Genomic DNA, 12,725 nt, shown 5'->3' on the forward strand with positions numbered 1-12,725 from the left:
TCTGATATTAATATATTCTCTTTATCGAAAAATCTCCTATCATCTTGTAGAATTGCTGATCTCTGCATTGTTTCTAGCTCCTTTACGCTGTGTGATTTTGTTTGCTGTAGTATAGTGCCCCCTGTCGCAGTATTTACCTGTTCTTGACATGTTAAAAGTTAAATATTCTAATTAGCTATGCTTATGCTAGCTGATATTCATTGTCTAATTCGTCAGGAAGCATAGCGAAATTTCATGAACATCATCAGATCACATTTTTCTTCTAAAGGTAAATATTGAAAAAAGAAATTCGGAACCTACAAATTAAAAAGTTCATTGGTAGTCTAATGGTTCTTAGACAAATTATTGTTTGAGTTAAGTTCACTGAACAATGCTTTATGCTTTGCACGTCTCATTACTAGTGGTAGGCATGTAGCTTTTCCTGTTCATCACTTTGGAAATTGTTGGTGCTTGATCTATTTTTTGAGGGAATTCTTGGTGCTTGAATTTTAGCTGACCCTCTCTTAAGACTTATGTCTATCTTCCTTTTAGTTAACTTAGCATAGTTACTACATGGAAGTAACCGTAATTGGAGTATTGGACACTTAACTTCGTTTTAAGCAGCAGGCAAACATGCGAATCGAAATTCATACTGTTAGCAATTTCATTTACAATTTTAATGGTTAAGATTCATACTGTTAGCAATTTCATTTGCAATTCTGGTAGAAGGATGAAATCGTAGCTACTTATACTTGTGAGCTATGTAATTTCATGTGTCTGAATTTCACTTGTTTTCTGTTTTCCGACTAGTCTATTGCAGGGCTACCTACGAAGTTGTATACGAGCTACCCGAGCAAGGCGAATCTCAGAACCGTCACCCAGTTGCTCCAGGATCAACTGTCTGTACATTGAAGTTTCTATCGGAATAAAAAAAACTTTATGGCTTAGCATCATTCAAATATGCAACTCTCTCAGTGAAACTGTCCACCAGCTCCCAGCTTATTCCAAGATTCAGACCAACAACAATCAGTCCAAGGTTTTGTTCGACAAAACATGTAGACATTTCTCTATTTCTGAATTCAGTAAGTGAGTGCATGCAGCTTTTATCCAGAACGGTAAGCACAATCAACACATTGTTCTATCACTCACCCTCTACTCTAACTGGGTTCAGTGGCACAAACTGTGCAAACCCTATCCAGTAACAACAACACAAGCGCCACACACAGCATAACTAAAAGTCGACACACATAAATAGCTGTCAATAAGTTATAGTCGTCAATGCAGTAGGACGCTTGCTGATTCAGAAATACAACCAAACTCCAATATGTCACAATGAAATCTTCATAGCTGCAAGCTTCAAAAAATGCTTCCACCCTTTAGCTCGAGACAAAGTTCCGTCTTGTTCGCCGCAACAAGAGACCAAGCAACAGTAACAGTTACCCCAGCATCGCCAAGGTAACATTTCTTCTGGCTTATGTTACAAACTTTGGGATAGAAATGAACACGAGTTTCTGCAGCGATAGCACCAGATTTGGAGTAGGCTTTTATGAAAAAGTCCAACCTTCCATCAAGTTGTACAGAAACAACTTGCCTCCGCAGAAGTACATGACCACTTTCACCTTTCAGCATTGCTTCATCTCCTGACTCAATCAGCACAATCTGGCTGGATGAGGGATTAATCCTACGCGTGTATCCACTATCAGTGAACACAAGTTTCCCTGATTGTGGGGAGCAAGCAACTAGGCCGCCATATTTTAAAGGCCAGGATCCATCTTCGCTAGCAACCTGGACACCCAAGATAGTGGCCTGGACGGTTTGTTTAACTGGCTGCAAGCACACCTCTACGGTGCACAAGCTATTCTTGAAGCAGATGGTAGACACACATGGACCGTTTACTCCCGTGTAACGGCGCACACAACTGATCAACGCTTTATCTTGAGAGTATGCCCCGCTTTTTACTCTTAGCATGATTTCAATGCAAACCTTGTCCATAAACACGATTGCACGTGACGGACCAGTCAAGTGCAGAAAAGGATCCTACAAGCAATCATCAATCACCAACGTGCAATCAATATGAACAAAAAGAAAATCAAGATAGTAGAATACATACATTCTGTTTCAGTTCTTAGGGATTTCTCCAATCTCGAGAGAAGAGAATGTTTCGGTTGCGATCCACCATGTCTCGGACCGCAACCACACCATACACAGACAATGGCAACTCAAGGGCACCAGCAAGTTCAGTGAGTTTGATGGAGATGATCTGCAAGGTTTCCAGGGTGGTACACTCCATGCTGTATGGCAGGCGTCCAGGCGTGTAGTGTGTAAACTGCATTGAACTCAAAACCGCTGCACCCAAGAAAGTGGAGGGTGTGTTAGAAATTAACATGCATGAACTAGCACTAGATAAGCAGAAAATTAAGTAAACTGATATATAAAAAGAGAACACCTTCCATTTATATCCTATATAACTAAGAAGTTCATCCCCACTACCTTATTTCTCTCAACATGCAGCTATGCCACCTCAGCGGTCCCACCAAAATTGCACAAACTGATTAGCACAACAAATATTTCCACCAAAAAATAGGTTGCCTCGCTGCTTCCCCTTCCCATCAATTATTCATCTTCTTGCCACTATGCATACCAACGTTTCTTTCTCCTTTCTCCACCGCGTCTTTTCTCCTTCCCCATCCAGTCAACTCCCCCACGTCCTTGGATGCCTCCTTTCAACTTCCCCTGTGACTCGATATTATTTAAGTTCTATAATCTGACTCTTCGCAGCTAAAAAACTCTCATTGTCGTTCTTCTTCCATCTTTTTTATGGTACCGCTGCTCCTCCACGGCTGTGGCCTATCTCTATCTCTCAACAGGATTTCATATGAACTCATGGTGCTACAGTGCCGCCATATCCTGCAAATACGCAGTACATCTCACCGGTATGTGATGAGTCCACCGTGGTGCAAAGCCAGAACGGCGTGGTGTGCAGATTTATCGACCAACAACGAAGGTTCATGTGAGTTTATTGTAAATCATATCAGGAGGTTTGCTTGAACAGTTTACGCCCTTGCTGACTCTCGGAAACCCTCTACTACAACTTCATTCTGTTGCTGGGATTTTCTCAATTACTTCAAGATATTTCTAGAGTTTATTTCAGTCATCTTTTTGGAGTATCTTCGCATGGGTCATGCAGGGTTCCTGCCGTTCTCTCTCTCATTGCCATTATTTTTCAACTGATTACCTTTGGTACTACTCGGTGCATCTTTCAAGTCCAAGTCTATTGTGCTCATGTACTTTATTCCTGCCAATTCTTTGCTGAGCTTCCACTAATATTTACTCTGAAAAGAGAACTTTTTGCAGGGACGAAGAAAGAGTTGTTTGCACCACCAAACACAATTTACACTTAAGAAGCATGACATTGACAATGAGTAATGAATTTCCACTCCTGCATATTGTAGCCTTTTCTACATCACTGTTTGTGTTCAGGTCATTCAGATCGTTCCAATCGGTCAAGTGAATCCAACTGTCAAATGTTACTATGAATTAGTATCTCACCTAAATTGTTTCAGGACGTTGCACACTTGCACATATTGGCTTTAGCGTTTTGTGTCCAGAGAAAGCGGTGCGGCAATATTCATTGTGTGGATGAATGCGCATTTGCCTCTTCGTATTTTTTGTGAAAGAAGTTATTCTAGAACATTGCACAGACATGCTTCTTCATATTTTATTGTAAGTACTGAGAAAAGAGGATAACTGGATGCGCCTTTTTCTTCGGCTTCCGAGGCATCAGTAGTACCCAAAGATGTGTTCACCGATTGAAAAATTCCAGTGCCTCAATCTTTGACATTCCCATTGGTGACGTGAAAAAATAGTTCATGCCGTAAGAATGGTTTTTTAATTGCGTAGGTGATCAATTACCAGCATTGATTCACTTTATGATAAGAAACAATACAAAAAAAAATACAAAACTTATTCAGGGTTTTATCTTCCATGTTTTTGTTTTCAAAGATCTATTGGGACAGTCTTTTTTTCCAACTTATATTGAGATCAGATATCTTTTGATTGGAGAGATAATTTCTAAAAAAAAACTTCTTAGATGTAACATGCCAGTTCATTGTTTATTACTATTTGTCATACTATCCGTTCACCACAAAATTTTCATAATTATTTTGCAACCAATGACCACAGCAACGCGTGGGGTATCATCTAGTATAAATAAAAATGACGCAACCAGCAGTTAAACAAGATAGAGAGGGTGTGTTTCTGCTCACTTGGGTCTGTGAAGAAACCACGGGTTTTCCCCCATTTATATTCCCAGAGTCTAGAGTATGAAGCGAAACTCTCCGCCTCATCAGCCATCTCCTTGGCCAATGGATCGAGAAACAACTTGTCTGGTTCGAAAAAGCCTCATTGGTATCCAAACATGTCTGATCTATGTCTAGTTCGCCCCTGTCATCTATCTCATCCGTTTCCTTGTCATCGCCGCCCTGATCCAACATGTCCAATTTGTTGGACATATCTTTGAGCAGCTGCAAGGTCCGCTTATCCGTCTTCCAGTTCTTCTTTGCCAACTTCTCTTGGATGTCGAGCAAAGCTCTCTGTATCTCCGCATACAGCTGCCTCTCAGGTCTCTTTCCTTGCTCCTCCTCGGTTTGCTTGTGCATCAAAGGCTCGATACCAGTTGAATTGAGTAGGGCCACCCTCCTCGGCTTGCTTCTTTAGAGCTTCTTCAGCTTCTGTTGCAGATTCTTCCGGTCTCCCAGCTTCTGTCACAGATACTTCAGCCTTTGTCTCCTTTCCCTTCGCATCTTGTTTTGCTTGCAAATCTCTCTTCAACGCCTCTCTGCGCTCATGGATTTCGTCCATCAGTTTTTCCGCCTCCTGGTGTGTTATCGCTGGGTATAACTTCCCATCAACAATAATCCTAAATCTCTTTCCCGACTCTGCCTCGGCTTCCTTCTGCAGCACAGACTCATCAGCCATTGAATCCAGCCCTAGCAGTAGGGCACCCTCCTGGGCTTGCTTCTGCATCGAAGACACGCGACCAGTTGAATCCATCCCTACCAGTAGGGCACCCTCCTCGGCTTCCTTCTTTAGAGCTGCTTCAGCTTCTTTCACAGATTCTTCCGTCTCCAGAATAATCACCTCTTCACCCCTGGCCGATTTGCCGCTGGCCACCGTCAGAGATTCTTCACCTCTAGCACTGGGATTCTTCCTGTCGCTGTAGAGAGTACGGACCATATGTTTAAAGAGAGTACGGACCCTAGACTGCTGCGGCATGAGTATGACCATGAGATTCCCAGATGCCTCCCCCATCTTCATCTCGTGATGGACCTCCGTCTCCATCGACTTATTCCACCGCCACACGCTTGATCCTTTCTCGCCGCCGCACCCTTGCTTTAGGGTGCCTTTAGACCAAAAGAAAGAGGCGTTCGTGGATCTAGATTCGTCGATAGCAAAGCCGACTCCAACTGGAGTACAACTAGCTAGGTTCGACACGGAAACCATATACGACTCATCAGATGTACGGGCGTCCAAGAAAAAAGCCTCTAGACCGGTCAATCCAACCAGGTTTCGAGCAATTCCCTTTTCCTCTTTTTTTCAGCTCGGACATAGAAATTTCGACAGAAAGGACAATGCCAGAAAAGATTGCCTTCAGCATAGCGGCAGAACCCCAGGCGACACGTGGATCCCGCCGTCGGAGAGAGTGGTGGTAGGCCTTGCCACCGGGGTGTGCGGCGGCACGTTGTCCACTGTCTTTCACCGTCTGCGCGCCATCAGTGTCCGTCGACTAGGGTGGGCCATGCCGCCCTGGCTGAGGCAGGTTGACGTGGCCGCATGCCTCCACATGTCGTGGTGGCAGGGAATCTTGGCATGGCGCGCGCGAAATTCCTGGCGGCAGCATCTCTGCGCCACTGACTTCCATCTCCGAGATCTCTGCCCGATTTCGATTTTCCGTGAAAATTGTACAGTAAATAGATCACCGAAAGCACCATATTCGTGTACGATTTCTGTACTGATATAACAAATAGACCACGACAATTTTTGCTAATTTTTCTGCAATTGTTTGTTGGTGTTGTTTGTACTAATTGAAGGTTATACAAGGCATACTTACCCGACTACAAATTGAAACATCAGGATCGAGTTAGCCTTCTCCGTTGCTCACTTTCCTTATCAAAATATGTTAGTGGGTATGAGTGTACCTTGATCAGACCAGGATTTTGGGCCGAGGATGATGAAGAATGTAAACTTGCTCCTGGGGGTGAGAGCAGAGTGGTGTTGGTGCGGCCATCTTGCGAAGGTGAGTAGGTGGGGGATTTTTCGGATTGGTTCGGCATGAAATTTTTCATGTGCGCGAACTATGATCATGATCCACTTAGATAAACAAGTTCATCGTCCTCAAGGCCTGAGGTATGTTCTAACAACATGATGAATACTCATATTTGTATGCCATTATTTTTCTTTATTAATGATCTTATTTGTGTTGCAGTCTCCCCCAGTCCTGTGCAAGTGGTTTCATTGGATTGACACGGAGAAGCCATATTGGGGGTGCCGTAACATTGAGGAAAGGCATTGCCGTGCATGAAGCAAATTCTTCAAGGAGGAGCGTTGTGAAAGGGTTGTTGCTAATGATAAAGCGGAGAGAGATACTAAAATTAAGGGCGGAGCAATCTTGAAATCGTGAGGTGAACCAGAAAATGATGGAGGAAGAGGCTGCACGCAGGTATGCAGAGGAAGAGGTGCATAGAGAGGCCCGTGAGGCGGAAAGGAAGAGGTTAAGAGAAATGGCTGCCAAGACAGGCAGCAGAAGAACGTGGTGACATGACCGAAAAATGGCCACGCTGGAGGCATGGCAAGTAAAGTGATGTCGAGGAGGAGCGATGTATCTTAATTTCAACTTTAGTGTGCCATTATATCTTAGTTTCTGATGTAGTGTGGCGAGATGTTATAGTAAAGAAAGTTGGTTTTCCCACCACAATTTTTCCCGCAAATTTTATTCATCATAGAGTTCCCGCTAATTTTGTCCCGCCAAACCTTTCCCGCATTTCTTCTCTCGTCGTCCTATAACGCTGAAGTGGGTCATACATTAAGTAGGTTAGGTTGATCTGCGAGGACTCCCGAGGAAATACGGCAAGAACTTCTGAGGTTGAAATTCAGGTGGATGAAACAAGTACATTATAGTGAATATCAAATGAGGAGCGTACAATGATGCCTTGCCTGTGGTGCGACGAGAGCGAGGACGACGATGATATATATTCATGCCGAGCAGCAAGGGAAAGAGCGCTGCCTCAACTAAGGGGAAGAGCACTGCCTCGACTAAGGGGAAGAGCGTTGCGTCAACGAAGAGGAAGAGTGTTGCATCGACGAGTGTGGACTCTGATAATGACTTCATGCCGAGCAACAAGAGAAAGAGCACCACCTCTTCAAAGGGGAAGAGCGCTGCCTCGGCAAAGGAGAAAAGTGTTGCATCGGTGAGTGTGGACTCCGATGACGACTTCATGCCGAGCAGCAAGGGAAAGAGCGCCGCCTCTTCCAAGGGGAAGATTGCTCCATCAACGAAGGGTAAGAGCAAGAGGATGTAGTGTTCGTAGCGTTTATTTAAGTTGTAGCTTAGAAATTCACCCAAGCGTTTAATTCATGTTCTACTGTGTGTATCTTCATTTCGGTTGTATCTTAATTCTTCATTAAAATTTATTTTAAAATATATTTTAGTTTGTATTACTAGTTGAACAACTGCGCGAACTAATAGTAGCACGTATCCAGAAAACATAGATAGAAATATGTGTCCTGCCCGGAGAGGTATCCTACATAGATCATACATGTTTGATGAAGACCCATGCGTATCACTCTTGTCAACAATTGGATTTGGTTCGTACATTTATCTATGAGCAAATCCGGGGGTCAGAATTCCTTCCAATTTGAAAGTCCAAAATGATCCGAGGGAGCGGAAAGAGAGGGATTCGAACCCTCGGTACAAAAAAATTGTACAACGGATTAGCAATCCGCCGCTTTAGTCCACTCAGCCATCTCTCCCTGTTTCAAATCAAAAGGTTTACGTGATATGATAGAGACGATGGCGGTTTTGCCTTGGCCTTGGCTTTGGATCGGAAGGCGACAAGTATTGACGAGGGGGGTGAGGTGGACGCAAACCTAGGTTGTACTAATGTTCCTCATCCTCCGTACATGTCTCATCTAAGGTGATGGGTCTGTAATACGTGCTGACACTAGAAGGACCTAGCGTGCTTTACCGCGCCGTTTTTGATACTTGCTGCTTTTTCCTAAGAGTTGTTCATGCATGTGATGAACATGCTGGCCTCCGGTCAGTTCACTGACAAACATGACTAATATGTATTATCATAAGGAAAACTTGAAAAGTACTCTATAAATTGCAAAACACACCCACATATTTTGATTATCCATAACTCTATGTTGCGACAGACATACATAAATTCATGAAACAAAAAAGGATAGCCAAGAACATAGTTTCACTTAAATACCTAGCTTCCAATAAACTTGACATAAAGGTTCGTCTATACAATCAGTTTAAATAGAAAAGTCACAAGGATCATTCGAACGCAATGGCAATGAAATAAATAATAGGTGAGCAAAATATGTTAGCCAAAGCTAGTCAGGCATATGCAAAAACAAAATTGCAAATATAGCTAAAATCACAAAACCTACATTTAAGACCGGCAATCTCTACCAGAGAATCATGCTCCTGACGTCCTCCATCCATAAACGATCCTGACATGTATATAGAGAGTAAGAAGCAATAAGAAACCCACGTACTAAACTCTCACTTAAGGCTCTATTCCTAATAATACTTTGTGGTCGATTACAGTTTAAGTTTTCCAAGAATGATATTTGTTTCAGCTTTTCTTTTCTATCAGAAGGCTTGACATATTTTGACATGAACATATAAACTGCCTATGCTCATCATACAACCAGCATAGAGTCGGCGTCTATCAAATACCACCTGTGTGTAGGAGATGCAGTGTAAGAAAGTTATGGTAAATATGGAGAACTTTGCAGGGATAAGAATCCTGCAATAGAACAGATCCACTGATTGATTTTTCCCTAGATTCATATATGTCCTCCACCTATATGTGTAGAAAATTCATTGTAAGAAACTTATAGTAAATATGGATAACTTTGCAAGTTTAAGAGCTGTGCAATAGAACACATCCAGTGAGAATACTTCTCTTAGATTCTTCATATGTACAAAATCTATCACTAAAACACACTGAAGTAAACAAGCATAATTTAATTTATGGACCACCATGTTAATTGTTCATAGATAATAATTCTTGTTTTGCAGCTGAATTAAGTGCGAATACAGAGATGATCGCATATATGCCTACAATGCAAGGGTAGCAATTTGGAATAGGACCAAAACAAAGGACTATGTCCTTATATGTTACGGAAAATAAATCCTCTACGCTTGGTATTCTTTTCATCTCATGTTTTCTTCTGGCTGTGGTGTATCTTGTTTTTGGGCTGCCAAGAGTGGGTGTATATAATTATTTAGTACAATAAAATAATAAGAAAATCTAGGATGAAGATGTATGTTCAGTGCATAGAGCACAGGAAAAGGTCTGCATAAAGTTGAGTATAAGAAAAGTAAATCCCAATCTATAAGGAATACGGTAACTGGATAGTGGGTAAATCCAAAACAGCCTTTCACTAACGATAGGTAGTTTAGTAGCATGGGATAGAGAAGCTAATATCATATATATCATTATACATAGTGTGGCATGAGATCTAAATAAGAAGAACTGGAAATGAATGGAGATGTACACCAGAATGAATGGCTTACCCTGCTTTGTAATCAGGCGATTTAAATATCTCTTTTGATACAGTTCAAGTGTCTTAGCATAAGAACAAACAGAAAATGCTTTTAAATTTACTATAATAAGGCAACTGAACTCCAGGTGAAATGCCTTTACCAGGCACAAAGGTAACACAATATGTAATCCTCAAACTTGGTAAGCAGACTTACTTTAGAAATAGATAGCAACTTGGCCTTCTTGATATTATGGTTGATGTTGGGAACACAACATCAACACACTGAAGCACACCTTCGAAAGAAGAAATAAACATTCATAAAGTAAGTTGCACAACAACTCGGATGATACTGGAGAAAAAACTATGAAACAGATATAGAACTCCTGGAAAAATCAAAGAACGCATGCAATTATATACTCAACACGCTTGTTTGTGCGATCTCTCCTTGATTGAGGTGATAAATAGATAGTAAAATATATTTTCCTATATTTCACCAGTAGAACTTTGCCAGAACACATGCAATTATTACTTGGGTATCTTGTATGGACTCCGGAAAACTTGCTCTATAAATTGGAACATATAAAAACATCTATATCCATAGATATACCTGAACTTACTCTTTATAGTGAACGCAAAATTTCAAAAATCAAAAAAATATTACCAAATTTTGGTAAGGAAGCTATAAACCATAACATCAGTATTATATATGTTCCTAAAAGCACACCATAATGTCACCTATATGTTCTTAAGAACATATTGAACTAAACATATTCTTACTTTAAAATGTATCCCCCATATGCAAGAAGGGAATGCATGTACTATCGGCCATACATTTCATTGTTAAGAAAACACAAAGATACAATTAAGCGATCTATTCATTATGCAATTGATGAACTAACATAACGAAGATCAAATCAAGAATGCTGATTACAGTGATACTCAGTTTATAAGACCTTTATTTAAAGAAAAATATTTTGAACCTTGTAGCCATCAGGTAGTCGAAGTGCAGCTCGGACATTCTATTTAACTATCTAATACCACACATCAAAATGTTTATGAGAAGCTAAAAGTTAAACAATTTTCCTTGGCCTGGTTACCAGACACCAAACCATGCCCAATAACCTGCTGAGGAGAAATACATTTGGAATCCCAGGAAGAATAGAATTGTAATTCTCGGTTCTGATGGAACCAAAAAAAAACATATACATGTTCTGTAATCTTACTAAAGGGCATCAATAACAGTAGTCAGAGCTTTCCTTCCTGCCATCCAAAAGACCATAAATTTGTCAAGTTCGCACCTTAATAGGTAGAAGACATGTAACAGAAGGAATAGATCTTTTAGAAAAATATGGATCAGATGGTTACCTACCAAGCATAGCGGAAAAAATTGCATACATAATTTGTAGCTTAGTACATCTGGAATGATGCTTGGATGCAATACTTCACTTATGCATAGGCACAAAAAAATTTCAGAAAATAACACTAATTAATATACATACAACAGCGACACAACATTAGTGGCTTATAGTTTTTAAAAGCACATATCTTACTGACAGGGTATCATTCACTACAGATAAATGTCCTAAAAGTTTTACAGTTAGTGGATCAGATATGAAATACATAGTGCTCAGATATCAATTCTTTTGTTTATATATAAATGAACATGAGAACTTCATGCATATATAAATTACATAGGTCATTTAAGCAAACTGAACTTCCCAGCTAACCTATAGATCAAATAGTTTTTTTTTCATCAGTCATCGTTTCGTTCTCCAATTACTTCCAAGCAGACCAATTTTCTAATGCGACTAACAATCCTAACTATTGCAACATAATCATGGCTCTAATGCCTCAAACCAAATCCCAAATTAATAAGCTAACATCTGTTTTGTATTCTTTTCATCTAACATAATTAATTTGTCTCTAGTTTGTTATCATTTTGAAGCGAAACCTGAATATGTCAAATCGGATAGAAACAATTACTTAGTTGGCAATATATCGGAAGAAAAATTACATATCTATGTAATCAGGACGTACACTGGCCAAAAATGGAAGATCTTAATCGACCATAGTTAAGCTTAAAATTAAGGTATAGTACTGAAATTAGTTTTAGCGGAGGTTTACTTTAAATGGACAATTTCCAACTTAACTATATATGTATTGTAGTAAAACATTTTAGTGGTGAATGGTCATTGATAGATCATAAATATCAGAGAGAAAATGTCCAATGAGAAGTCCTTGGTTCTGCTGATTTGTTTTGTTTTGGGGATACCTTGTCATAGAAAACATGTGTATACTTTAAATCAACATCCGTGAGCAATTTGACCAGAGGTTCTGTCTTCTTGTTTGGTACACATGGTAATTGAACTGGAGAAAACTAAGATACGATAATCAATTGTTGGAGGCCATGGATTGGAGCCTCACGAGCCTAAGGGGAACATCTTCAGACTTATGTAATTGTGTATATTCGATTTGACAAACAGATCTCTGCAAATGTTAATCAACAATTCAGCAGCAATCCTGCAGCGGCAGTGCAGGCACCACGATTCCAGACAACGACAAGCCAGCAACACATGAGCCGGGAAAACATGAGGACGGGAGGAGTGCAGGAATTTGCAACGTGGCACATACCTTGCAAGCTACGGGTGGTGGTGGTGGCGGCGAGGAACTCCAAGTCCTGGTGGCAGCGAGGGACTCTGCGGCGCTCTCGTGAGGAACCACATGCCATAGCCCACAGGTGTGAGACAGTTGAGGGCACGTGCAGAGGCGATGCAAATGATGTGCGATCTCGCCCCCCTTGCCCGACCTCATCCCCGACGACGGCCAGAGACCCCCATGAAGGCCCAAGTCGTCAGCACCGAAGAGGCTTCATCTCTGCATCGATCCGGATCGCCATCACCACCTCACCGACGCGGTGTTGCACAACCATGCCACCTCGTGGATCATACCCTCCTGCTGCAGCGTGG

General features: G+C 41.2%; 1 non-coding gene and 1 pseudogene across 1 annotated transcript; both read right to left on the bottom strand.

Annotated features, from left to right (window-relative positions):
• Nucleotides 1–1,335: 1,335 nt before the first annotated feature.
• On the bottom strand, nucleotides 1,336–5,319 carry LOC124694772 (annotated as a pseudogene).
• Nucleotides 5,320–7,919: 2,600 nt separating this feature from the next.
• Nucleotides 7,920–8,007, bottom strand: TRNAS-GCU. Its single transcript has one exon. It is a non-coding gene; the product is annotated as a tRNA-Ser (tRNA).
• Nucleotides 8,008–12,725: the final 4,718 nt, after the last annotated feature.

This window comes from Lolium rigidum, chromosome 3, assembly GCF_022539505.1.
Source record: "Lolium rigidum isolate FL_2022 chromosome 3, APGP_CSIRO_Lrig_0.1, whole genome shotgun sequence".
In the NCBI taxonomy this organism is placed as follows: Eukaryota; Viridiplantae; Streptophyta; class Magnoliopsida; order Poales; family Poaceae; genus Lolium; species Lolium rigidum.